Source organism: Cyprinus carpio, chromosome B14 (genome assembly GCF_018340385.1).
Source record: "Cyprinus carpio isolate SPL01 chromosome B14, ASM1834038v1, whole genome shotgun sequence".
In the NCBI taxonomy this organism is placed as follows: Eukaryota; Metazoa; Chordata; class Actinopteri; order Cypriniformes; family Cyprinidae; genus Cyprinus; species Cyprinus carpio.
In genome coordinates this window covers 6,125,759-6,151,555 of record NC_056610.1, presented here as the reverse complement: position 1 = coordinate 6,151,555, position 25,797 = coordinate 6,125,759, and the positions used below count along the sequence as shown (strand labels likewise).

The 25,797-nt window shown below is 40.1% G+C and overlaps 1 protein-coding gene across 2 annotated transcripts in view; it reads right to left on the bottom strand.

Moving 5' to 3' along the window:
• Window positions 1-25,797, bottom strand: part of LOC109078476 (FERM and PDZ domain-containing protein 3-like) — a 134,537-nt gene that overhangs the window by 56,249 nt on the left and 52,491 nt on the right. For both annotated transcript variants that reach the window (XM_042737852.1, XM_042737854.1), the window contains exon 2: window positions 5,207-5,292. The gene's annotated coding sequence lies outside the window, so the exon portion shown is untranslated. The remainder of the gene's footprint in view (window positions 1-5,206; window positions 5,293-25,797) is intronic.

Genomic DNA, 25,797 nt, shown 5'->3' with positions numbered 1-25,797 from the left:
TCCTTATATACATCAGTGGCATTAATTTGTATCAGTGGGCACGCCAGTAATGTAAACTAAAGCTGCCTTTAGAAGATATGTAAATATTTAAAAGATATAAACAACTAGATTTGGACAACTAGAAACAACTCTGCTTTGGTGTCTCTCTGCCAATGTGTGCACTATCCATTTTTGAACACACCAAATATTGGTTTTGGACCAGACCTATAGCCTGTCTTTTGCATGCAAAATAGCTTGTATAAGATCACATTCGAAAGTGGCCCAAATCAGGCCCAAGAATATCTGACCTCATGTGTTTTTGCTCTTTAAATATATGCAACAAGATTCTATATACGGTATGTTAGATATCTGTTCAAAAACTACAAGTTATTTTACCTTAAGCACACCTTACTTGGCAAAATAAAGTGGATGATGATTTAAAAAACAACAACAACAACCAACGAACGCAAAATTGTCCAGAGGTTAACAAGATGTATTCCCCTCATGTCTAATTTATGCATATTGTTTTAAACACTCTGATGCAGAAGCTGTACGGCTGAATGAGCAAGCAGTATGTTCTAAGGATCATTGAGCAAAACCCTGGGGAGAGCATGCACCACACCTCAAACCTCAACTCAAACACTCTCACTCTCTCAGGAAGGCTGGATAGAAGCTCTTGGGAGAATAAACCACAGAGTTATATCATTTTAAACTCTCTCTCTTCATAGTGGGCAACAATAGACTTCGATGGATTTTGAGGAGTGGTCCCTGAGTGTCTCTGAATGTAGTGTCTGTGTAGTAAATTCTCCATGGACCATCTCTAGGTTACATGGCAGCTACAGACTGTTACTGCGATTTTGCCAAGCTGGATGCTTCAGTTTTATGAAGTGCTTTTCATAATACAGATCATTTGAAAGGGGCCAGTTCTGCTCTGGCTAGTATATCAACTTCAGTTTGCTGTTACTGTTAAGAATTAAGTGTATTTGAGTTTTGTGAGATTAAACATGGAAAAGTGCACAAAATACACTTGTCTGTTCCAGGACAGGCAAAAAATATTGATCCAGTAACACGTTCTACTTGGCAAAATCACGATCGTTGCCTCCTACTACAAGTTGTTCACCAGCATCTCCAGAAAAAGCATTTTCCTAGTATTGCTTAGCACTTTTTTTTTGCCAGCCTCTTTCTGTTAAGAAGAACTAAATACCCTTGAGTAAGCCATTTCACATCTTAGTAACACCCCTGTGCAGATATTTCCTACGTAGGCACAATTCTTTGAGTCTAGAATGGCAAAAGAACAAAATCTCTAAAACAGTTTGTCATGATAACATTTCAAAAATATGTTAAATCACCACAAAATCTGCCACCGGTAGTATCCCAAAATTAGTAACACTCTATTTTAAGGAGTATTTCTCACTATTAACTAACGTGTATTACTAGCATATAGGCTGTTTATTACTTATAAAGCACATTTTAATGTCTTAGTCTTCATGAACATATTTTAGATTCCTTAATCCTGCCCTATACCTGAAATTAACAACTACCTTACTATTATTAATAATCAGCAGTTAGGAGTTTATTGCAGCAAAATTTGTCGTTAATAATTAGTTAATAGTGAGAACTATGATTTCTCCCAGTCATTTTATTTTCCTCTGGAGAAACACAACATCTCTGTTGGCAAATACGACACCCAGCATTTGTTTTTTAGGTAAAAGCTAGTCTCTGAGAGTCATACCATTCATCTAAAATCCCTTTGAAATGATAAAGATAGTCTATAGGGACTATAGTCTTCAGGACATTAAAATCACATGGTGGAAGTGTTGTTTCATACCAAAACATTTATTCTTTAAGTGATGATAAACAATTTGGTTGTAATTTAAAAAGGTGAAATGCATCTTAGAGACAGACGTCCAATAGCTTTTGACAGTCATTACACTGTTTTTATGTTCCTGATCAAATACAGATTGTTACTGGATCTCTTAGCACTTCATTTTTAGCAAAATGAAATTCCAGCAGTGAAATAATGCTCCATGACATCATAGACCAAGCATCAATGTTTCATGTGGTGCTTTGACCTGAGCTATAAATAGCACAAGTTCACGAGTATCACTCAGTAAAGTTCAGATTGAATAGTCTTGCTTCTGCGTAGCAAAGCATGCTAAATTCATGAGCTCTAATGCACTGGTTTCGATCACACGCGTGACTCATTTTTAATGCTCTCAGAGAATGAGAGCAGGAGGAGGACGTGGAGTGGGCAGCTCTGTGGAGTTTTAGTAGACTTAATGATTTAGCTGAAGAATTTAATATAAGGCATGAGGGGAGGGGACACTGTCTAAAGACAGAAGAAGAGGATGGAGTCACTTTATGCCATGTTTTTGTTTTAAAATGTTCTACTGGGGGACTTCTCTGCCTATTATCAGACAGTACAATGACTCTTTCTCTTCCTGAAGTTACTCTTAATTTAACATGACAAAAATTAAACTTCTAAAATTGCTTTCAGAAAACATTCAGAGACTGGATTTCAATTCGATTTATGCTTTTTGGTGGACATGACATTTTGTGGGCTAATACTGGTGTATTGTCACAATTTTGCAAAAAAATATGGTTTGATGTAAATGCTTTGCTTTCAAAAACTGTTATGATGTTAGTTAGCATTGTATTATCAATTATTAACTTGTTGTATTCATGCGGTTGCTCCATTGTTTCTCGAATGTTATCCTGGCTGTGATAGTAGTTTTTCTCCTTGATATAAGCAACTGGAAGTGGAAATGTTTTTACTCTAGGTATTATCTTGACTCCAGCTGGTCCAAAATGCAGCAGCTAGAGTTCTTACTAGAACCAGGAAGTATGACCATATTAGCCCAGTTCTGTCAACAATGCACTGGCTCCCTATTAAACATTGTATAGTTTTAAAATCTTGCTAATTACTTATAAAGCCTGAATGGTTTATCACCTCAGTACTTAAGCAAGCATTTATCGTATTATAGTCCACCGCGTCTGCTGTGTTCTCAAAACGCTGGCAATTTGATAATAACAAGAATATGAAAAATAGTGATGGGATTTATGGCTCTTTGAGGGGATCCGGATCTTCGCGATCCGTTCCTTTCAAAGAGCCGTTCAAAAGAACTCTTTTTTAAATATTTAGTCAGTTTTAAGAAGCCAGCTTGGGGGCATCTCAGTTTATCCTGGAAATAATCATTAGGGAGGAATGATGAGGTGAGATTTGTAGTCAAATAATTAAAACTCAGATATCACACACCAATATCTGAGTTTGAATTATTCTGAAATATTGATTATTACCTCATTTGTCATGTGTGGACTATATTTCACATACTTAGTGTACACTTAAATTATTATTTTTTTTGCACATAATATACCTGTACACACATAACTGCTCGTAATATATCTGCCATACAATTGTCAATTTGTATATTGTCATTCCTTACCTACTGATTTGTATTTTTTTATTCTTTTATTGTGTGTTTTTTGTTCTGTCATTCTGTTGCACTGCGGAGCTTCTGTCACGAAAACAAATTCCTCGTATGTGTAAACATACCTGGCAATAAAGCTCATTCTGATTCTGATTCCATAGGGTTGCACAAATCCCTCTGCTTAGACAGTGACATCACTATTTTGGATTTACCTTTAGTACAAAGTGTGTGTGTGTGTGTGTGTGTGTAAAGCTACGTTGACTTATGTTATTCATACAATACCTACTCACAAATAAACATCAAAAACAAAGCCGGCTGCAATGAATTTCTGTGCAAAACAGCTTTTACTACAAACACTTCCACACAAGAACATTGTTATCACACAAGAACATTTTGATAAAAACAAAAAATATTTAAAGTAGATAAAATTAGAATAAATAAAATGGAAATGTCTACATACTACAAACTATTACTACTGTAAACTTTGCAAATAGGACATCAGCCCCTTCAAGTCAATGAACAATAACAAAGTGGGCTACCCAATGACAGAGGCACGCAGGGTTTTTTTTCAACTGGAGTACTCACGTGAAGGATGCGTGCACAACTAATAATTAATCACGCTATAAAGGGTTGGCCTGCGCTGGGTGCGCCCCTCCCCCTATAACTGTTCTGTCTCGCGGAGGAGCTCATTTGTGTGCATCTGTGTGAAACACGCATAGGAAAAAAGAACGGCTCCCCTCCAGCCGCGACTCGGCTCCCATTGTTCATGTTTATGAGCCGTTCAAAAGAATCGGTTCGTTCGCGAACGTCACAACTCTAATGAAAAATCAACTGCGGGTGGCAGATCCTTTTCCTATTTAGCGCCCAAACTCTGGAATAACCTACCTAACTTTGTTCGGGAGGCAGAGACACTCTGTCAGTTTAAATCTAGATTAGAGACCCATCTCTTTAACCTGGTTTACACACAACACACTAACACATTTCTAATATTCAGATACGTTAAAGGATTTTTAGGCTGCATCAATTAGATCAACCATAACCGGGAATACTTCCCATAAATCCCGAAGTACTTGTTACATCGTAAGAAGAATGGCATCTACGCTAATATTAGTCTTTTTTTTAAATCCGAGGTCACCGTAGCCACCATATTCAGTCTGTATCCAGATCAGATGGTCACTGCAGTCACCCGGATCCAGTACGTATCCAGACCAGATGGTGGATCAGCACCTAGAGATGACCTCGACATCTGTGAATGTCAGCGGAGACCAGGACAACTAGATAAGCCCCAGAGACATATCCCCAGTGAAGATCTTGTCTCCTAGATGGCCACCGGGACAAGACCACAGGAACCAGATGAGTCCTCTGCACAATCTGACTTTGCTGCAGCCTGGAACAAACAAATGGTTTCTCCCAAGGTTTTTTCTCCATTCTGTCACTGATGGAGTTTTGGTTACTTGCCACTGTGGCCTCTGGCTTGCTTAGTTGAGGACACTTCTTTTCCAGCGATATCGCCAACTTGATTGCACAGATACTATTTAAACTGAACTCAGCTGGACGATGGCATCATTGAATTCAATGATGAACTGCATTGAACTGAAAATTGAATGTTTACTATTGTCATTTTGCATTATTGACACACTATTTTCCTATTTGATACTGTAAAGCTGCTTTGATACATTTGCATTGTTGAAAGTGCTATATAAATAAAGTTGACTTGACTTGACTTAATATGTCTTTAACTCCTAGGTTTATATGTTTTTTTGTTTTTTTTTGATGTGTGTGAAATGTCAATGACTTACGATGTTTCTAGACAAGGTGCTGTTGATAGCTGGTATGTTTTTCAGGGTCAGAGATCCTCAAAACCTCTGCATAGGTAGAGAGACCACTGCGAAAATAAGAAGAAAAACAGTCTTTAAAATAATGGCCTCTGCCGTCTATATGTAGTAATATTAGTAGCATATACTGTATAGTTTTTAATTGTTTATTGCTTTAAGGCAGCTGTTCTCAACTCCAGTCTTGGTGATCAGCTGTTCTGTGCACTTTGTATGTCTCTGATCTGTGTTAAATAAGGAAGACATACAAAATGTGCAGAGTGGTGGTTTACCAAGACTGTTGAGAACCAATGCTTTGAAAGATGTCATGCGAACATGATGGATGTAAATACAGACTTAATTTAACAAGTTACATCAATCAGACCACAGAAGCCGGATTTGTTCTAATCACATAAGCTTTCATGCTGAAAAACACCCATGAGCCACTTACTGACACTGATGGAAACTGACCTGTGATGAACACTGGCATATATATGTAAGCAATAATATACGAAAAGCTGTGCTGTATCTCAGCATGAGAAAACATTCCTGTCTTTTTGTTTAAACCAGAGCGTTTCACAGCACAGCACGAGTCTTCCTAAGAAACATAATTAAAAAGTATAATTCAATGAACATACACTACCATACCTGACACACAAAACGTATAAATAGTACAGTATATGCACTTCAGCAACTGTGGCCTTTCACAAACACACACATTTAGTAGGGGGAAATATCTGCTGAAATAGATTTGTTTTAAATTACTTTTTGACTGGTAATCTGGTGAAGTTGAACCTGGTCGGTAACTCACAAGGAGACCATCTAGAAAAGCTACGGTAGCTGCTGAAAGAGGTACTGCCGCAAACACTTCGTTAATAAAGAAGTTTTACATTAGAAGAACTTTAGATTGTTATTTGGTAATACATATGCATGTTTTCTGCACTTTTATAGTTTGAAATATTGAGTAAGCTGGCTTACAATTTACTAGTTGATTGCACTGACCATGGTCTTGGGGACTGGGTTCCAACTTCCATCATGCTAGGTGAATCACAGATAATGAGATTTAAGGCCGCAGAAACGAATCGATAAAATCAATAATGAAAATAATTGAACATGAATTTGATTATCTATTAATCATGTCTGTGCTCTGTTCACAAAACTACTACCAGTCATGTCACTTTACAGCAGTGAATAACACATTTCTATGGACAAAACGCATCTGAAATACTGTATTGCAGAGGACAAAAACCAAGCTGCTGTGGGAAAAGTGGACAAAACAAGTAATCCAAAACATGACAATGCTTTATATTATGCTTTTCAAACAAGCTTGTAGGCATAAAGTACAATGAGGCTTTCCCTGTCAGGCGCTCTGGATGATGTGTTTGCTGTTTAATTCATCTGGATACCTGTTTTTCTCAGTACATCACTTATACATAACATTTTATGGTTATAGTATATCCTTATCTGTAAATGTTAGGACATCCCACAAGCATTTCCAATTTGTTTTCATTTTTTTTTTTTTTAATATCCATTAAACTTCACAGATGTCATTGAACAAGCACTGGCGTGAATGTTTCTTTGGGATCCGGGGCTTCTAACAGCTGCTGAAGTGAAGTGATGGCTTGGCTGGAGGGGCGGTTTTTTTTTACAGTGAATTTACACCACTGTGCTACACTTCAGAATCACTACCTTAAAATTTTCCGCTATTTTCTGTTATCCAAAGTACATCAACTTGTCACGGGGTACCCTTCTCCGATTGGTTCTTGGACCCCTCATTTTCTCCACATAGAGTACAATACTTCACAAGGATCCATTATCCATTATTAAGATGACGGACAGCTTTACTTTAGATTTCAACCAAATTATCCCATGGTAGCTATACATATCTCAGACTGTCTGGCAGACATCCTAGTATGGATGAAAGAGCATCACCTGCAACTCAATCTAGTGAAGACCTAGTGAGTTTTTTTTTTTCTTTTTTTAACTTCCCACCCACTCCAACTGTACAGCACAACTTTACCATCCAGCTAGAAACATCAACAATAATCTCAACCAGACCAGTCACAAATCTTGGGGCAGTCTTTAGCCCCTTTCACACAGCGATTTCGGCAAATACACGTCATCACTACGACACGGCATTAGTTCTGGCTTTTGTTCACACAGCGCTCGTTCCGGGACTGAACCCGGCAATGTTACTAGGTCCCTGACCCGGGTTCAATCCCGGAATCAATCCCGGGATGTGTTTGCTTTCACACAGAAGTTGACACGGCAATGTTCCGGCAATTTGTCGGGTCCGACATGCAGTGTGAAAGGGGCTTTTGATTAATATCAACCAGTTAAGTATCAAATTTATAGTATGGTCATGCAGGTTTGAATTACACAACATCAGGGAGACCAGGCCCTTTCTGCACAACTTCTCATCCAGACCCTTGTCATTTCTGGGCTGAACTATTGCAATACTCTTCTGGCTGGCCTTCCAAGTTCAATTATACCTCTACACTAGGGATGGGCGATATATCTAACGATATGATCATGCGTATCTAGTCAGTAAAGCCGGTTCCCTGATTACCGCTAAATCGCCATCACCTGCTTTCAAATGGAGCGGCATTTAACAGACAGAGCTGTAGTTCACTGACAAGGTACGCAATATCGCGTTCATTATCCCAGATGAATCGCCTTCGATAATGAACGCGATATTGCGTATCTTGTCAGTGAACTACGGCTCTGTCTATTAAATGCCGCTCCATTTGAAAGCAGGTGATGGCGATTTAGCGCTAATCAGGGAACCAGATTTACTGACTAGATGCGCATGATCATATCGTTAGATATATCGCCCAGCCCTACTCTACACGTGATCCAGAAAGCAGCAGCATGACTGGTCTCCAGTGTGCCCAAAAGTTCTCTCATCACACATCTCCTCATCTCTCTGCAACTTACATAAAGTTTAAGACACTGATGCTTTCATTCAGAACAGCAGGTTTAATCTGACTGATAGGGGTCAAGCAGGTTACTATTTGACAGATAGGTTGGATGAAAACCAGTCAGTCCAGAGCTTTGGTTATAAAGAAAAATGGTGAAGTGTAGGTGTAGAAATTAGATATAGGGCAGAAGATGAGACAATACCTCTGGGACAAGAGGAAAGGGAATGTTTTAATAGGGGCTTGTTTCCCACTGCTTGAAAAGCTGGAGTATGTTTTACTTCCAGCAGAGAAGATGACAGGTGCAGATGTATCTTTGGTTTTGGAGAATGAGTTGCAGATGATGACCACTTTGTTTTGAAGTGTGTGAAGTCATTAGCAAGAACTGTTGATGGCAGAGTAGGAGGAGGAGGCATGAAAAGGTTGAAAAGGCTTGTGTGAGTTGATGATCGTAGTGTTGATTCAAGAATGGAAGAATTAAGTCTTTTTTTATTTTTTGATATTGCAATAAGGTTTTCTTTGACTTTCTTTCTGCTATATTTCTGTCCTGCTTCTCTAATGAGTCTCTGGGATGCATGGGCTGATCTGTTTTGAGACTACAGGGCAGAGGGTGTGCAGTGTTAATGAGATGGTGGATTTCAGGGAGGCAGCTTGTGAGAAATAGTAGATATGAAGTGTGAAGAGAGCTAAAGAGTTGAGGGAGGGGCGTGAGGCAGTCTGAAGGTTCCTTAAACATAACCATTGAAAAAGAAATTGACCAAGGGGAGTGTTAAAGTGATGTTGACTGAGGGCCTGTCTACACTTGCAGGTTTTTGGCCATTTGAGAGCTTATGCACATGACAGGAAGTAAGTGTAGCACTAAATCTCTAATGCCTCTTTGGAGTGGTATTTGAGGGTAAAAGTATTTAAGGCTAAGAGTTTTCTTTTTGAACAGCCCAAACCACCAGGAATCTTATTTTTTCAATTCTTATTTGGGCAACTAAAACAGATACAGGTGTAATGTTTTGCAGTGTGACCTGGGAGTCATTCAAAATATGTTAAATTACATAACCTGTCCCTGTCAGGTCCTGATCAGTCTGCTGGGATTCATTCTGCGATAACAACCAGCTGGATGTACATTATCCCAATTATTACATAGATACTTGCCAAATTAAGGGGGAAAAAATGACACAAAATATTGATTTAGCTCTTTAAACACAAAGCTTCTGCAAAGAAAACAATTCAGTCAGAATCAAGTATTCCAAAGAGTGGTGTAATAAATGCCAGTATTTGGTATTCAAGGACAATGAGGTGTTAACCCTTAATTATAACAGTGACAGCTCTATGCAAGCAAAACTTGAGGGGATATATAGTAAATATTTAAATATTATCTCATCATCCTTGTCTCCCTTATTGGCTGTGCACAAATTCCCTGATTCCACTGGACATTACCTTATAAACGAACATGCAAACCCTGACTCCGATGGGCTCTGTGTTGACCTCTGTATGACAGCATGCTGCATGCCATCTTTGTTGTTCTTTGTTCTTTCACTCATGCAGGTCAGTTTATGACCAAGTTCCCACTTTAATATGAAAAAAGAAAGAACAAACAAACAAACAAACAAACAAACTAAACAGAAATCGGATCAGAGCTGACCACTAAGGAGACCAGGACAAATAGATGAGCCCCAGATCCCCTGTAAAGACCTCGTCTCAGACGACCACCGGGGCAAGATCACAGGAACCAGTTGAGTCCTCTGCACAATCTGACTTTGCTGCAGCCTGGAATTGAACTTCTGGTTTCGTCTGGTCAGAGGAGAACTGGTCCCGGCTGAGCCTGGTTTCTCCCAAGGTTTTTTCTCCATTCTGTCACCGATGGAGTTTTGGTTCCTTCATTTACAGCGATATCATTGATTTGATTGCAAATGATTGCACAGATACTATTTAAACTGAACTGAGCTGAATGATGACATCACTGAATTCAATGATGAACTGCCTTTAACTGTCATTTGGCATTATTGACAAACTGTTTTCCTAATTAATGTTGTTCAGTTGCTTTGATACAATCTGTTTTGTATAAAGCGCTATATAAATAAAGGTGACTTGACTTGACTTAGGCTTTATCTGTAATGTTCACTTCTGTTTCTTATTGGCTAGTTGATGCCTCATTTGAATCCTGATTCTTGTCATATCACAAATTACTGACATTATTGTTCTTAGTGAATAAACATTTGGCTTGATATCAACATTCATAGATGTGTACAGCATATAAAGCAAAGTATTAGTGATGAAGGATGTATGATAGAATCAAACAATTAGAGACATATTGGTTAAATTATCATAATAGAGAAATCTATATGCAAGTCCAACTATTATGCAAATGAACACAATGTTGTGTGACTTACAGACATGACAAACTATAAAGAATTAACATTCTAAACAATGACAATAAATAAGAAACAAAAACAAAAGACAGGGAAGAGGAAACATGCACACCGTAGAGATTGCTCTAATGGTTAATGGTTTCAAGTTTCAGGTTGTTTACTCTCTCCTATCTGGTTCTCCATGTAAACTCTAAAGTAATGGGACATTAATGTGGATTTTTGATCTTGTGGCCTTTGATTGCAGATGCCTGTGTTGTTCAAGACCATATTCTGTAACAGTTGCATCTTTGCAAACCTAGTTGCCTATAGTCTTCCCTATTTCTAAACCATCACCACACATGCATGATCCAGCTGTCTCTAATACTTGAGATGAGAAAACATCACACATATGGAGAGTGAATATTTACAGATCATTAAAGTATAGGATGTTGTAGAATCTTTAGAACTAGCAAATTCATTCATTAGACATATCTTACTGAAAGGAGTGACATGTCGGGGACTCACACTCTAATGAGATCCACTTCTTTCACATCTTTCCTCTAATGTGACATTGCAAACTTCAAAGCTGTTTTTTTCCTGCTTGAAATCAGATTGAGATGAAGCATGGCACTGATGCCATAGCCATATTAATTAATACAAAAGCATCTACAGTCCTGCTGTCCAAAAAATGAAGCAGATATATCAAGGATTTCGAGGGCACTCTGATCACAGTGTGGTCATGTTAAGTGTTTGGATTGAGGTGGGGTACTAGTAGTTTAGTGTTCCCAAGGCAACGGTGAACCCAGTGAATGTTTGGACTTTTATGTTCATGGGCAGAAAAACTGAAACCTGGACATCAGAAGGAAGAAAATAGTCATATTTGCTATCTATGAACAGTTTGATCTCTGAACCAGTGAAATGTGACAGAACAAATTTTCTCCTGTACATGGAAAAAGGGCTCTTTCTTTCCCTGATTCAGTTCTCAGGGCATTGCTGCAACCAGTCACAACATGTTTAAAATGGGATTTTTTTCCTTTTTTCCTTTCATATGATGCAATTTAAATTTTTCCTTTCTCTTTGGAGTGTTACAAGCTGTTCATGAATAGATAAGATCCCTAAAGTTGCAAAGACTAAAGTCTCAAACCCAAAGAGATATTCTTTATAAAAGTTTAGACTCATTGAAGCCTTCCTAAAATGCCTCGTTTAAACACACCCCCATATGTCTACGTCATGATGTGGGAAGATTTGCATAACGCTGCCCAAATGTTCAAGCAAAGAATGAAGGCATAGCTTTGATTCTCTTGTTGTTGCCGCCGGCACTATGTTGCGGAGACACTGTTTTGTTGTGAATGTGAAACTACTTTGTTTGGCCTTCCAAAAGAGGACACGACTAGAAATCAGTGGTTAAGTTGTGTTTACAACACTGTTCCAGAACAGTTCAACCCAAATATTCAGATGTGTGCAGCACATATTGTGGAGGATGAGGACTGCTTCCTGATCCTGGGAGAGTAGACTATAATGCCGGCTGTTCTGACTCACAGTCTGTAAGTACGTTTACATATGTAAAGGATTTGCCCACTGATGATTCAAATGTGAGTTTTTAGCAGTGCAGAGCAGCTCTTGTTGTTTGTCGTTTCTCCAATCACAAATGCAGACATTGTTTTATGTTTATGCGGCGTGATGCAACACAAAGTGTAAAAAGACAGTATGTGTCATTATAATTCGTTATTATGCCCCCACTGGATGCAACAAATTGCTCGTAATGGGTTTAATTTTTTTTTTTGTCTTGTCGTGCCGGTGTTCTGACAGGGACACACATCACAGTATGGTAAGGGGCATAACACACACTTGAGGCATTCGGCCAATCACAATGCACTGGATAGCTGGCCAATCAGAGCACACCTCGCTTTTCAGAGGTGTATATATACAGGTATATGGCGTATACCCACTTCTTTATAAATTTTAAATTTTAATTTACATTTTTAGAAATTCTCTTTATTCTTTAAATCCCCTCTGATGTGCATCATTCATTAGTGTCCTGCATTAGTCAAATCATGAGAGTCCATCATGACTAGCTGATCAAATTGCATGTGAATAAATGCAAATATTCCCTAAACATACCAAGTAAAAACAGGAATGCGGTCAGGACGCATCTAGTTCCCCTCAAATTCGATTGATGACTACGCCCGCACCCGCCTCTCATATCGGCAAATCACGAGAATGCAAGTGGTATTGGTCTGGGGGTTGAGTGCATGTCAGGGAGGCACGCAGATTGATAAAATAATATTTAATTTTTGACTCCTAATTTGTATTAGTACATTAAAAAAATAAAATAAAAAAAATCTTAAAAATTAAAAGAAGCATGTTTTTGCAATCAGATTTTTTTAAAATCAGTAAACTTTTCAGTTCAAGGATCCAGTAAACTAATGCCTTCAAACAGTAGCCTAAGTTCAAAACAGCTACAGAGAAAACCCGACCAATTTCATTACAGATGCTTAGAGTCACGTACAGAATTATTCTTTTCAGCGTGTATTTGGCTTAAAAGCATGAGCGTTTTATAATGGACACTGCTGAAGCCTGAAGGTGTTTTTTTTTTTTTTTTTTTTTATTCTGAATGGATCCGTAGAAATTGATCACAATTTTATTTATTTATTTATTTATTTTGGTATCAAATAGAGATCACGATTCTCCTAAAGATAACTAAACAAAATAGCTTGTCTACTAGAGTTTCTGACAAAATGTTAATTGTTGCAGTATATGTGATTTTTTTACATTTTAATTATTACTTGCAAAATCTGCACCTCTTTTGTGGCTAATATTAATTTCATAATGATCCTTACTCTGTGAAGTCAAGAAGCAGAAGTTACAGTAAGTGAAAATGCAAATACTACTGGCCCATTTTGGGGTGAACTAAATATGCAAGACTAGCCTTACGTCACTATTTAAAACACAGGCCATTCATCCTTTGCTGGGCCGCTTAAAAAAAATGGGGGTAAAAATGAAGAGTATACCCACTTCTCCAGGCACCATTTAACCACTGTGCAGGCTGCTTGTCTAACAATCACATTGTTTATATGGCACAAGTTGACTGGCCTCTGCTTCTTCTGCAGCCTATGAGATTGCTTGCTTAATATTTAAATAGACTGGTTCAGTGTTTGCTGTAAGCTTGTCCTTCAGATTTCTTCGGCAACCATAAAAGCTTGTGAATGCATGTTACCAATGCAAGAAAACACAAATGCCAAATTAAAAGAAACATTTTTGGGATAAATAGCAGTGGGCAAACATGCAAATATCGCAAGCGATTATGCTTAATACATCAGAAGCAGAGAAGCAGAAATGGCAATAACAATTAAAATATGGTTCATCATGCAGCCCTGTCTGAACTGAACCAATACTGAAGTGAGGTGGGCTAAAAAGCTGCTTTTTAGCAGAATCTGAACCATCTCTATAGTTAAGTTTCCAAAATTCTGATTCTGTTGTTTTCCTTTTTATCACAGTGAAGCTGACATGACACAATCTGGATTGTATAAAGCATTATAGAAATAAAGGTGACTTGACTTGACTGTGTTGGCAGTAGCAAGTTCATACTTGCTTCTCAGCGACAGCAGCATGCGTAGCAGGTCTATTCTTTTAACACTAAATACTGTACATGGTCATATCTATTAACATGCTAAAATATTTTGAGAGTTCTTATGGTTGCCAGGTATTTCCTAAACTCCAAGGAGGTACTGAATTCAGGGCTGTTGTCAGATATAGCCAATAGGTGGCAGGGCCCCCTCAAGAGACATATTGATATGTATAGTACTGATTTTCATTTTGTTTGGTTTGCCCAAGTATATTGCCAAATAACATGTATCTTCAACATACTTTGTCTATTCAAAAAAAAAAAAAAAAAACATATGTTTTCAGTGAACATGAAAATATACAATATATAAAGTATAATTTATTTCAGTTTGATTTAGGCGAGTTTGCTTGAAATACAATGTAGTTTTTGGTATTCAAGATTTGGCAACAACAGCACTTTTTTTTTCACTTAGGTCAGCAATTCACTGCCAGCCACTGCCAATAATGTCCATTCATAGCAATAGAGAGCAGGGATCTGATCATCTGAATCCCTCCAAAACTGACACAAATTTGCAGAAAATTACAGTTGATTGGCAAATAAATCATTTATGGACAATTACATATATATTTCCAAAATTGTATTAAGTAAGCTTTGTTATACCACAAATGACAAGGGAATTTATAGCAATGTTAATATTATAAGCCAGTCCCCAGATGGATATACAGATATTGACTTATTTGCAAAGTTACTTATAGTCAGTAAATTGCCAGTAAATTATCAAAATAAAGAGTTAGCAGATATTAAGCAGACAGTCTACTAATGCTCTAATTATTGCTAGACATGTACTGTAGTCTACAAGATTATATAACTATATACACCTTTTCCTTCTATGGGTCTAGCTTCCGGTCTCTTCCATGTCCAACTAATTTCAGCTGTACAAAACAGCTTGTTTTGCTGCTTGATATAGAGAAAATAGTGTGTCTTACCATATTATCTTAATGTGTTATCTTAATTATAAACACAATGTTTGTAGCAAAAAAAAAAAATTAACGTTTACTGAACACTGTTATTCTTTTTGTTATTTCCCTATAGCAGCTAATGTACCGTGTTAAAGAAAAAGGTGGGTAATAAAAGTTATAGTTAGTAGAATGTCTGGAGTGAACTATCAAAATAAAGTGTTACCAAATGTACAGTTTGTTAAATATTTCATCCATACACTTAAGGCCAGAAACACACAGTAGGATAACCAGTAATGCAGTTGCAAATGCTTAGCCCATGCATTTCAAGCACCCGCTGTACATAATTAGCATAATGCATATATAATACATTCTTCCATTGTTGTGTTCAAAAGGGGGGTTATTACAGTTACCGTCTGTTATTACAGTTAAACCGATTTTTTTACTGTACTGTACTTTCTACTGTAACTATAGATAACTTTCTCAGCAAGATTCTCTTCAAACTATTGCTGTTGCTGTTCTATGACAGTAGTTGACCTGAAAGACAAAAGTACAGCCTCTATACTATTATCTAAAGTAACACCTTGATGCACCAACACTGAGATCACAATTGCACTCTGACATATTTCGGGACACAACAAACGTAAAAATGATCTTGGGTAGCTAGAAGCATCTGCAGTACACATACTGTGTGGTTTTGGCTTAAAAATATAGCTGATCGATAAAAACACTGACACTCATGTAATGCAGAGAAAAGGCATGCCATTAAAATATCTACTACAGTAAATTGTAGAGCTTAAACATATGCAAGTCAGATACAAGTTTGAGTCAATGTGCAAGATAGCAGAAATATGTTGTTACATTTGTACTCATTCTCTGAGTCAGTATAGAATTTTTGGCAACACATCTGGCAGCACAGATCTGTGCCAGTCTCAGTCTCTAGATGTGTAATCAATCACACAATCTTGAAGAGAATAAAAGCCATGATCTGGGACCAGTTGCACCAGCTGGACCTACACCCGGTTGTAAGACTACACTGGACTTAAAATGCACTTTAAGCCATTCGTAGAAATAATACCTGTTGCATCATCTAGGCATAGTGCTACATCTGAGGCTAAATCTTAGCCTATTCAAAAGGTAGGTGTAAAGTGAAAAGTCATGATTTGCTCGGACATTATTAGTTTTTGGTATGCATGTCTGTTAATTATTACAGTAGATGTGAACAGTAATTGTAACAGTTCATAGAACAAAGAGGCAGGAACCAGTGAACATTGAAACCATTTAATAACAAAATAAACAAAAGTAAAGCAGCAGCCCCTCACGGACAACTTAACAGTTCAGAGGGGTTGCTAAAGAACTAATTCAGTTGAGTGAAAGTCTTACATTTGTGGTGTGCAAAACAAAATGCACAATGAAGGAGTATAATCAAAAAGTTATTTTAATAATCCACAGGAGAGAATGGGCACAACCAAACAAATCCAAACGATAGCAGACAAAAGGAACATAGTTGGGAGAACTGAAACAAGTGTGGAGCTAATCAAATAAAAAAAAAAAAAACATGGAAACTGAAACACAGAAAACTAAACCAAAACAGATCATAACCATAACAGTTCGCCCCCTCCCGGAATGGCACGTCTTTGTGCCGACAAAAGTCCAGAGGGAGGGAGGGTGGGGGTTCAAGTGATGGGCATGGGGCAGACAGGGGGCACGCAATGGAACGGGAGCATAGTCCAAAGGGCTAGGTCAGAGTGGATGGAGGGAGGAGCCAGGGAGGAGCCTGGAGCAGGAGGAGCCAGATGGAACTCCAGAGGCTAGCCAAGATAGTGGCCCACAGTGGAGTCGACGGCGGAAGGAGCCATGGTAGAGAATGGGCCGACAACACCAGGGGGCCGACTGATGGAGACTAAGCCGATGGATGAGGAGCCCAGGATGGAGCCGCGCAGATGGAGAGCCAGGGTGACGCTGAGGATCCGGAGGGCCAAGGCAGAGCTGAAGGCTCAGGCAACCAAGGCGGAGGATGGAGACTGAGGATGAAGGCGGAGCCAGAGGAAAGTAGGAACCTGACAGAGCCAGAGGACGAGGAGAAGCCAGAGGAGTGGAGTCTATTAAATCTACAAACCAGTCTATTAAGTCCATCTTTAAGATATCCATATGTTACTTTGAAAACAAAAAAAGCTCACCTTCAGTGGCGGGAGTGTGGGTGGGGCTTCCCTCTAAGCCTTCGATATCCACCAGTACTCTCTCGGGCATGGGCGAAGTTGCCGGCTCACACACCTGGTCAGAACATTCATAAGGCTCGGGCTCTGGGGCGACAATAGGCTCAGTAGTGGTGATGCTCACTGGCTCAAGTGTCGCGGCAGGCTTAGGTTCTCCGTCTGTGATGGGCTCCGGCATTTGCTCCATGCAGCAGGATGACCGTTCGCTGGCAGGCGTGCCTTACGGGCTTATCGGTGTAAGGCACACCTGCCAGCGAACGGTCCCAAAGAGGATTTTGCCGCTTTCATGGAGTGGGTACTGGAGAATAACGGATCACCATTTACTGTCTGCCCCACTGAGGAGGATCTCCAGCCCCATTAACAGATCTACCATTTACAGATCTAAAAAGTCCCTGGTATGGTCCTCCAGTGAACGGTCCAATTGCTCCAAGCAAAGGAGCTGGACGACTGGCAGGTCCATTCCAGGAGAGAGGAAAAACAAAAAAAAAAAGAAAGAAAAATGCTGCTAATCTTACTCACTTTGTAGGTCTGCTATTCTGTTATGCGTGTGGTGTGCAAAACAAAGCGCATGACGAAGGAGTATAATCAAAAAGTTCTTTTAATAATCCACAGGAGAGAATGGGCACAACCAAACACAAATCCAAATGATAGCAGACAAAGGAACATGGGAAACACACACTTAAGTAATATAAACTTAATTGGGAGCACTGAAACAGGTGTGGAGCTAATTAAATCAAAAACCATGGAAACAAACAAGGCAGGAGAATGGAAACAAAGAAAACTAAACCAAAACAGATCATAACCATAACAGAAAGTAATGAATGCCTATAAGCTTCAGCTATCTAAAAAGCATGAAAATTCAGCCACCTTGTGTTTTTATAAACAGCAGCTTTGAAAAAGACATATTTTATTTATTTTTTTCCTGCGGTATTAAACTTCTCATAGGCCACTGTTATTAGTAATATAACTTCTAATGCCAAATGCCAAATATGACACTTACAAATTGATACAATTTATGAACGCACGTAGAAAAGAGAGAAAGTAGGGATTTTTTTTTTTTTTCATTGTTTTATTTTCTTTTTATTATTATTATTTTTTTACACATCTATTTAGTATTTTTTATGACCATCAAGTGTCAATAAATCTCAATGCTAACTGACAGGAAAACATGTTAAATTCTAATCATTTTTTCATGGCTGCGGGAACTAGGGGTGCTGCAGCACCCCCGCCGCAGGGCCGGGTCTGAGATTTTCCTTGTGCCCCTCGATCATCCCAAAGATACTTAATTTTTGTGATAGTTTTGTGATTAATTATTTATTAAACTAACCAGAAATATATAACCTAGTGCGGCTGAATTTTTTTTGCACGCCATGCGGCGCGTGTCCCTACATCTCCCCCTAGAATTTCATGTGAAATGTTCATGCAATATTAGGCTACAATTTCATAGCACATCACTGCATGACATGCTGTGAGGATAATTAAAGTTTGGACTATAGCTTACTCTACTTTACTTTACTTTACTTTAGTTTTTTACATTTTTTTTAAAAACTATTAATTTATACAGTGAATTATTGGCCTATAATTAAAATTATTAACACTGCAGTCATCAATGAAAGTTAAGAGCAGCTTTATTTCATGCACCGATTTTCAAAAACAACCTGTTTAACGAGAAATACGTTTCTTCTCATGTTTTTCACTATATGGGCCACAAGAGAAATATTAAAGAAATAATATCAAACGTGATGACAGACTGGAATAAAACAACAGATTCCTATGGATACTTCCACATAGACTGCGAACATTCGCACACCAAAAATGCAAATGTTTCCCTTTCATAGGTCACTTCGATGCTGCGGTGACGTCACCGTACGGGAACACCTTTCGGTGTGATGAATGTCTGAAGCCCTATACCATCCCGCCAATCCTATTGGTCAAATAGCGCTTGGCACCGCCCTACGCATGCGTATGCATCGTATAACTGAGTGCCGCGCGCTATTTCGCTCAGATTTAATTTCCTTTAGGAAAGCGAATCATCTGTGCCCTAGGAATCATCTCGCGTTCTCAGCGGTTTTTCTTCGAGCAGTGTTAACTCCTCTTCGTGGATGCGATGAGTTTTCGGAAGTGTAAGGAACCGTGTACCAGGTTCATCACGAAGGGAGACACTCATGAAAGGTGCGTAGTGTGCTTGGGCTTACATCACGCACAGGCAGCGCTTAGTGGCCTTTTTTCTTGTCCCCATTGTTATAGCCTGCGGCTTAAAGTACTGCGCTCGAGGGTAGAAGTATTTTCTAAGGTCGCCCCTGCGTCCAACCCCCGTCGTGTCACTTCTGCGGCTGCCGAGGTACCGCACGAGGCGATGGCTTGGGGAAACATGTGCGACATAGACTACGAGGACGGTGCTGCACTAGAGTTTTCTCCACGTCGCTCGCTCTCCCCGACCCGAGTGCAGGAAGCGAGCTTTGTCGAATCCGTCGTTTTTTCAAATGAGGGTTTACAGCCCACCCCGGAGGCCTACGATGCTATCTCCTTCGGTTGTGGACAGTATGACGACGACGTCTTATCCACCGCGGCCTCGCAGTCTGAGGCCTTCATGGCTGACGCATGCAGCCCTCTCCCTCTTAGCGGTGGGTAAGCTGGGACTGGATTGGGAGGTTGAGAAGGCCGAGGCCCAACCTTCATCGAAGCTGGACGACCGTTTCCTAACTAGTCGTACACCTGCGCAGCCCCGTAGGCCCTTGCCTTTTTTTCTGGACCTCCACCAGGAGGTTTCGAGGTCCTGGAAACAGCCTTACTCGGCGCGCATTACTAACGCTGCGGCTGCGGATTTTGCTACCATTTCTGACATGGCGAACCGTGGCTATGCAGCGATGCCTCCGGTGGAAGAGACTCTTGCCGAACATCTTGCGCCTAATTCGGCCACGGCATGGAAGTCTCGTCCCCTTCTTCCTTCAAAGGCGTGTCGAGTCATGTCCAGCCTCGTCTGGAAATCCTACATGGCTGCAGGCCAGGCGGCTGTATCGCTCCACTCTATGGCGGTCCTCCAGGCCTACCAAGCAGAGCTCTTAAAGGAACTCGACGAGGGGGAAGGTATGACACCCGAGGCTGTGAAAGAGCTGCGGCGAGCAACGGATTTGGCTACGCACTACCAAACATACTGCTTGAGCAGTGGGCCGTTCTATGGCTGGATTGATCACGGTTGAGCGCCATCTCTGGCTTAATCTCACCGACATCAAAGAAAAGGACAAATCTTTTCTCATGGACGCCCTGTGGTGGATAAATTTAGGGCAGCGAAACAGCAATCAGCCGCCTTCCACCAGATGATTCCTCGCAGGCCCAGGGAGATTGAACGACGGCAGGCGCCCGCGCGGTCTCGCTCAACCTCCTCTCACCGCCAACGGGTTGCCTCACGAGAAGAGCCTTCACCTATGGCACCCCCTCGTAAAGATTGGGGTCCTAAGGCTTTTCCACCGGCTTGCCAGCGACAGCGGAAAAGGTTAGACCTGAGCTCGACGGCTAATGCCTCTCATTCTTGGGCCCTTAACAGCAGCTCCTGTTACTCTCGCTGCTTGCCAGGGACTGTGCCCTCCACTAGAGAGCGCTGTTGGACCGTTTTTGCGCATCCAACCCTCTCACTGCAGTCCCCACGCTCAAACATTGACTGTCTCGCCGCAAAGGGCGCTTCGAGCAGCATTGAATCGAGCTACCATGTCGGGCGTTCCCTCAGACACTCTGCGCAATTCAGCCTTCAGAATCCGAGGGACGGTCCAAGGGTCTGGCAAAGACGGCCCGTTTATGACGGCTCACACAGCCGCCGCTTTTTCGCTAGGGGCAGAGCCCGATGTTCATCTTGTTGGATTAACCCTCTGGAGTCTAAGGGTATTTTTGGGGCCTGGAGAAGTTTTGTCATGCCCTGACATTTGTGCTTTTTTCAGTTTCTTATAAATATGTAAATGGCTAAAGTCTAATCTCACTATAATCAGCACAAACTGGGCTATAATAATATGTGAGCAGCATGCATGTATATGATTGTGTTTTTGAGAAAAAAAATGTTATGCGTGGTTAGTGAAAAACTAAAAATGTTAAATCACTTGAATAAGGCAATAAAACACATACAGAAAATTGGTTCCCGGGACTTTTGAGAACTGGACCTTGTAGCCTAGAATTTTTTTTTTTCTAAATGATGTGAAAATCATCTTGTTTACTCACTTACAGAAAACAATATATTGATTTAAATTTTCTAAGACACTTTTTGTTGGTAAAAGTCATATGCGAGTAGGCGTCAACTATCATGAATTCACACCTGAGAAGACAAAGGCCTGCATAATGAGCTGCATAATGAGCCATTCAGTCAGCTGTGTCCATGAGAGGGATGAGTTACAAGAAAGAATGTGAGGACAAAATAAATGTATATAATTTTATGTTTGTAGTTTATTTAGAATACATTTAATTATCCCACAACATAATTTAATACTCACTTGTGAGTGCAGTTAAACAGTTTATTAGGAACAATCAAAGCTGACTTTCAAACTCAATTTTTTTCATCATTACTCCAGTCACACAATCCTTCAGAAATCCTTTTAACAATCTTATTTTCTACAAAAAAACATTTATTGTTATTATTATCATTGTTATTATTAGTATTATTATTATTATTATTAATGTTGAAAAGAGCTGAGAATATTTTTAAATTGAAAGAACAGCATTGTTTATTACATATGTTACAGTTACATTTATTTGGTACATTTATATTATTTACATCAAGCTTTTGAATGGTATAGTAGTGTATATTGTTATTGAAACTTCATAATATTTCACTTGATTATACATTTAGTCAGGAATTATAGTTTGGAAAAAGTCTTTGGAAAAAGTATAACTAGTCAAATGTTTACACGTTATGTGAAAACTAGTACAAGTATATAAATAAATAAATAAGAGACTTACTCATGTTTATGATCTCTGCTGGATAAAGTGCTTCATTCTTTTTTTCTGAGGAAATCCAAATCTCAAATTCTCAACCACATTACATCATTTTGGGGTGAATTATGTCTTATTCCTCTCATCGCGAAGCAAACAGTAAAATAAAAAAAACTTGAAGAACAATCTCGCTGCGTTGTCTTCTGTTGTGTGGGCGTATTCAAGCCGCGCGCTTCAGTGAAACATTTGAATCTGAAAGGCGCATTTAGCGCGAGGGCGTGGTCACATTAGAAGATAATGAAGGGAGACGTGAAAAATGGACATCGCGTTGTTTTCATATGGATTAATTTATCACAGAATATTTGTTTTCGGCAGCACTTGTTTAGTTTAAAAGTAGACATGTCAAGCTTTCTATAGATATCTCTCTCATGTCTCTGTGTTGAGTATTCACTGAGTTACAGTTCATTTTAATGATGCGTTTGTAACTGAAGATCAGCGCAGACAAAGGCTGCAGACAGCACTCCTTGTTTGTTATGTTTATTTTATAAGTGCACAAAGTTTTGTTGTTATTATGTCTGTATACAAAAAAAGTAGACCCTTTACAGATTCGATTGATGTATTGGCTCTTATCTGTACGATCAAAACTGAAAGTGTTATTTAAGTTCTTTTCGGGGTTATCAGGAGAAAATACCCCAAAACGCGTATATGCGTTAATCGACTTCAGAGGGTTAATTCCTGCCGTGGACACGCTTCAGGATTATACACAACGAAACGCAACGACTTTGACGCATGCGCTTCCCCTGCTTGCGGACGCCGCGAGCCTTCCGTGCCAGGACATTTTAGCGCGTATGAAAACGTTGCAGAAGGTGGAAATCTTGAAACTACTGACGTTATTTTCGGGCCGCATGGGAACGCTTGCCCAGCATTTCACAATGGGTGTTACGCACAATTTGTCACGGATACACCATTCAGTTTCGAAAAGGCCCGCCTCTTTTCTGCGGAATTCTTCCCACGGTTGTGAAGCCAAAGGAAATTGCGGTGCTGCGGCAAGAGATGTCAGCTCTGCTGAGCAAAGGGGCTATAGAAGAAGTACACCCCTCTCAGATGGAGTCAGGTTTTTACAGCCGCTATTTTGTTGTACCAAAAAAAGGGGGCGGTTTGTGACCCATATTGGATGTACGCCGTTTGAATCTTGCACTCAGGACGAGCAAATTCAAGATGTTAACGGTAAAGTCTATTTTGTCTCAGATTCAACCAAACAACTGGTTTGTCACGATCGATCTGAAGGATGCATATTTTCATATTCAGATCATCAAGAGACACAGGAAGTTCCTCAGATTCGTTTAAGAGGGCAAAGCGTACCGTGTTCTTCCCTTCGGCTTAGCCCTGGCTCCCCAAACTTTTTTGAAATGCATGGACGCAGCTCTGGCCCCATTGCGGCTCCAGGGCATTCGCGTGTTAAATTACTTAGACGATTGGCTGGTGTTAGCACAATCGCAGACTCAAGCACACTCTCACCGGGATCATGTGCTGAATCATCTAAACAACCTGGGCTTACGCACAAATTTCCAGAAGAGTGTTTTAATTCCCTCTCAACGGATAACCTTTCTGGGAATAGGTGTGAGACGCTTATATGCTTTCAAATGGAAACTGTTTACGGCCTGGTGTGGAATTCGTAATATGGATCCGGTTTACTGCCCAGTGGCTTCAGTACTGGAGTTCCTTCAAGACCGTTTCTCTGATGGAGTAACGCCAGCCACTCTGAAAGTTTACGTGGCAGCCATTTCAGCTAACCACGTATATATAGATGGTGCTTCAGTGGGCCGTCATCTGCTGGTCTCTCGTTTTATACAGGGTTCACGACGTCTGAGGCCTTTCCGCCCTGTGCGAGTTCCTTCATGGGATTTATCCATTGTGTTGCATGGTCTATCAGGGCATCCGTTTGAGCCCTTGGAAACTATACCAGATAAAATCCTGACTTTAACGACAGTTCTTCTTGTGGCTTTATCCTCCCTCAAGAGAGTTGGGGATTTACAGGCTCTTTCTGTTTCGCCCTCGTGCATGGACTTTGCACCAGGCTGTGTGAAAGTATTGCTGCGACCGAGGCCTAATTATGTCCCTAAGGTCGCCTCAAACCCTTTTCACTTTCAGCAAGTGGTCTTGGAGGCTTTACCCCCTGCAGAGGTGGGGTTAGGAAATCTGAGTCTTTGCCCTGTCAGAGCGCTGAAGACTTATGTTGATCGAACAGCCCCATGGCGTGAGTCTGACCAGCTGTTTGTCTGTTTTGGACACAAGAATAGAGGCCATGCTGTCACAAAGCAACACATGTCCCATTGGTTGGTGGAGGCAATATCTTTAGCCTATGAGGCGCGCAGACTCGCTTCGCCCTTAGGAGTTAGAGCTCATTCCACGAGAGCAGTGGCTTCTTCACAAGCTTTTCTCAGTGGATCTTCTATGGATGATATCTGTGCTGGGGCAGGATGGTCCTCACCGAGCACTTTTATCAAGTTTTACAGTCTGGATGGGCTCCTGGCTCCCGGGTTCTCTCCGCTTGAGCAGATGCTTCCTTGGATCCCAGCTATCAGGTACGTCAGGCGTTATGGTATAGGGTTCCCATATGGTGACGTCACTGCAGCATCGAAGTGACCTATGAAAGGGAACATCTCGGTTACGTATGTAACCACGGTTCCCTGAATAGTGAACGAGATGCTGCGGTCCCAGCCGTTCCATACCTTGATAGTGTTCTTCTTCAGTTCATGAAATCTGAGCAAAATAGCACGCGGCACTCAGGTATATGATGCATACGCATGCGTAGGGCGGTGCCAAGCGCTATTTGGCCAATAGGATTGGTGGGATGGTGTAGGGCTTCAGACATTCGTCACACCGAAAGGTGTTCCCATACAGTGACGTCACCGCAGCATCTTGTTCCCTATTCAGGGAACCGTGGTTACATACGTAACCGAGATGTTTTTTTCTGAACGAGTTTGATGAATCTTTTCAGTTTCTCAAAGCGAAAACACAGGCCGTCCAATAAGATTTGAGCATTACATCACGTGGCCAGAGCAACTGCTGTTACCCAAAAGGTCAATGCGGTGGCACTAAAAGCTCAGAAGACTGTATTGAGCACGAGCGTAAAAACAGATGTAGAACCAAACTTAATTTATCTTAATTTAATGCTGTATATTGAGCAGTGGACTATATATGAGTAAAAATGTAATGTAAAAAAAAAGTAAAAATTTTAAATGTAAAAATACATTGTTGCTCGGCTCCACCTAGAGTGCTGGCATGAATTAGCAGAAGGCGAACAATCGTTTCATGCTCGGTGTGAAAGCATCGTTCATCTCCGATTCGCTTCTTCTTCTTTTTTTTTCTTTTTTTTCACATCGTGCTCAGCGTGGAAAGGCCTTTAGAAAGCTCTGTCAGTTTTTATACTTTCACTTTCTCAATAGTGAACTGACTGACATTCACCGGCGTAAATCTTGCGCACAGTTTGCGCATTGCTTGCTTAGGTTGCTTGACCCCTTCCCCATAATATCATTGTTTATAGGCCACATATTAGGCACTTTTTTTTAGGTTTATTATGTTTATTTTTTTATGTTAATGAAACACCAAAAAGAGGAACATTATTAGGAAATCTAGTTATAACAAAAATAAACATGAATGAACAT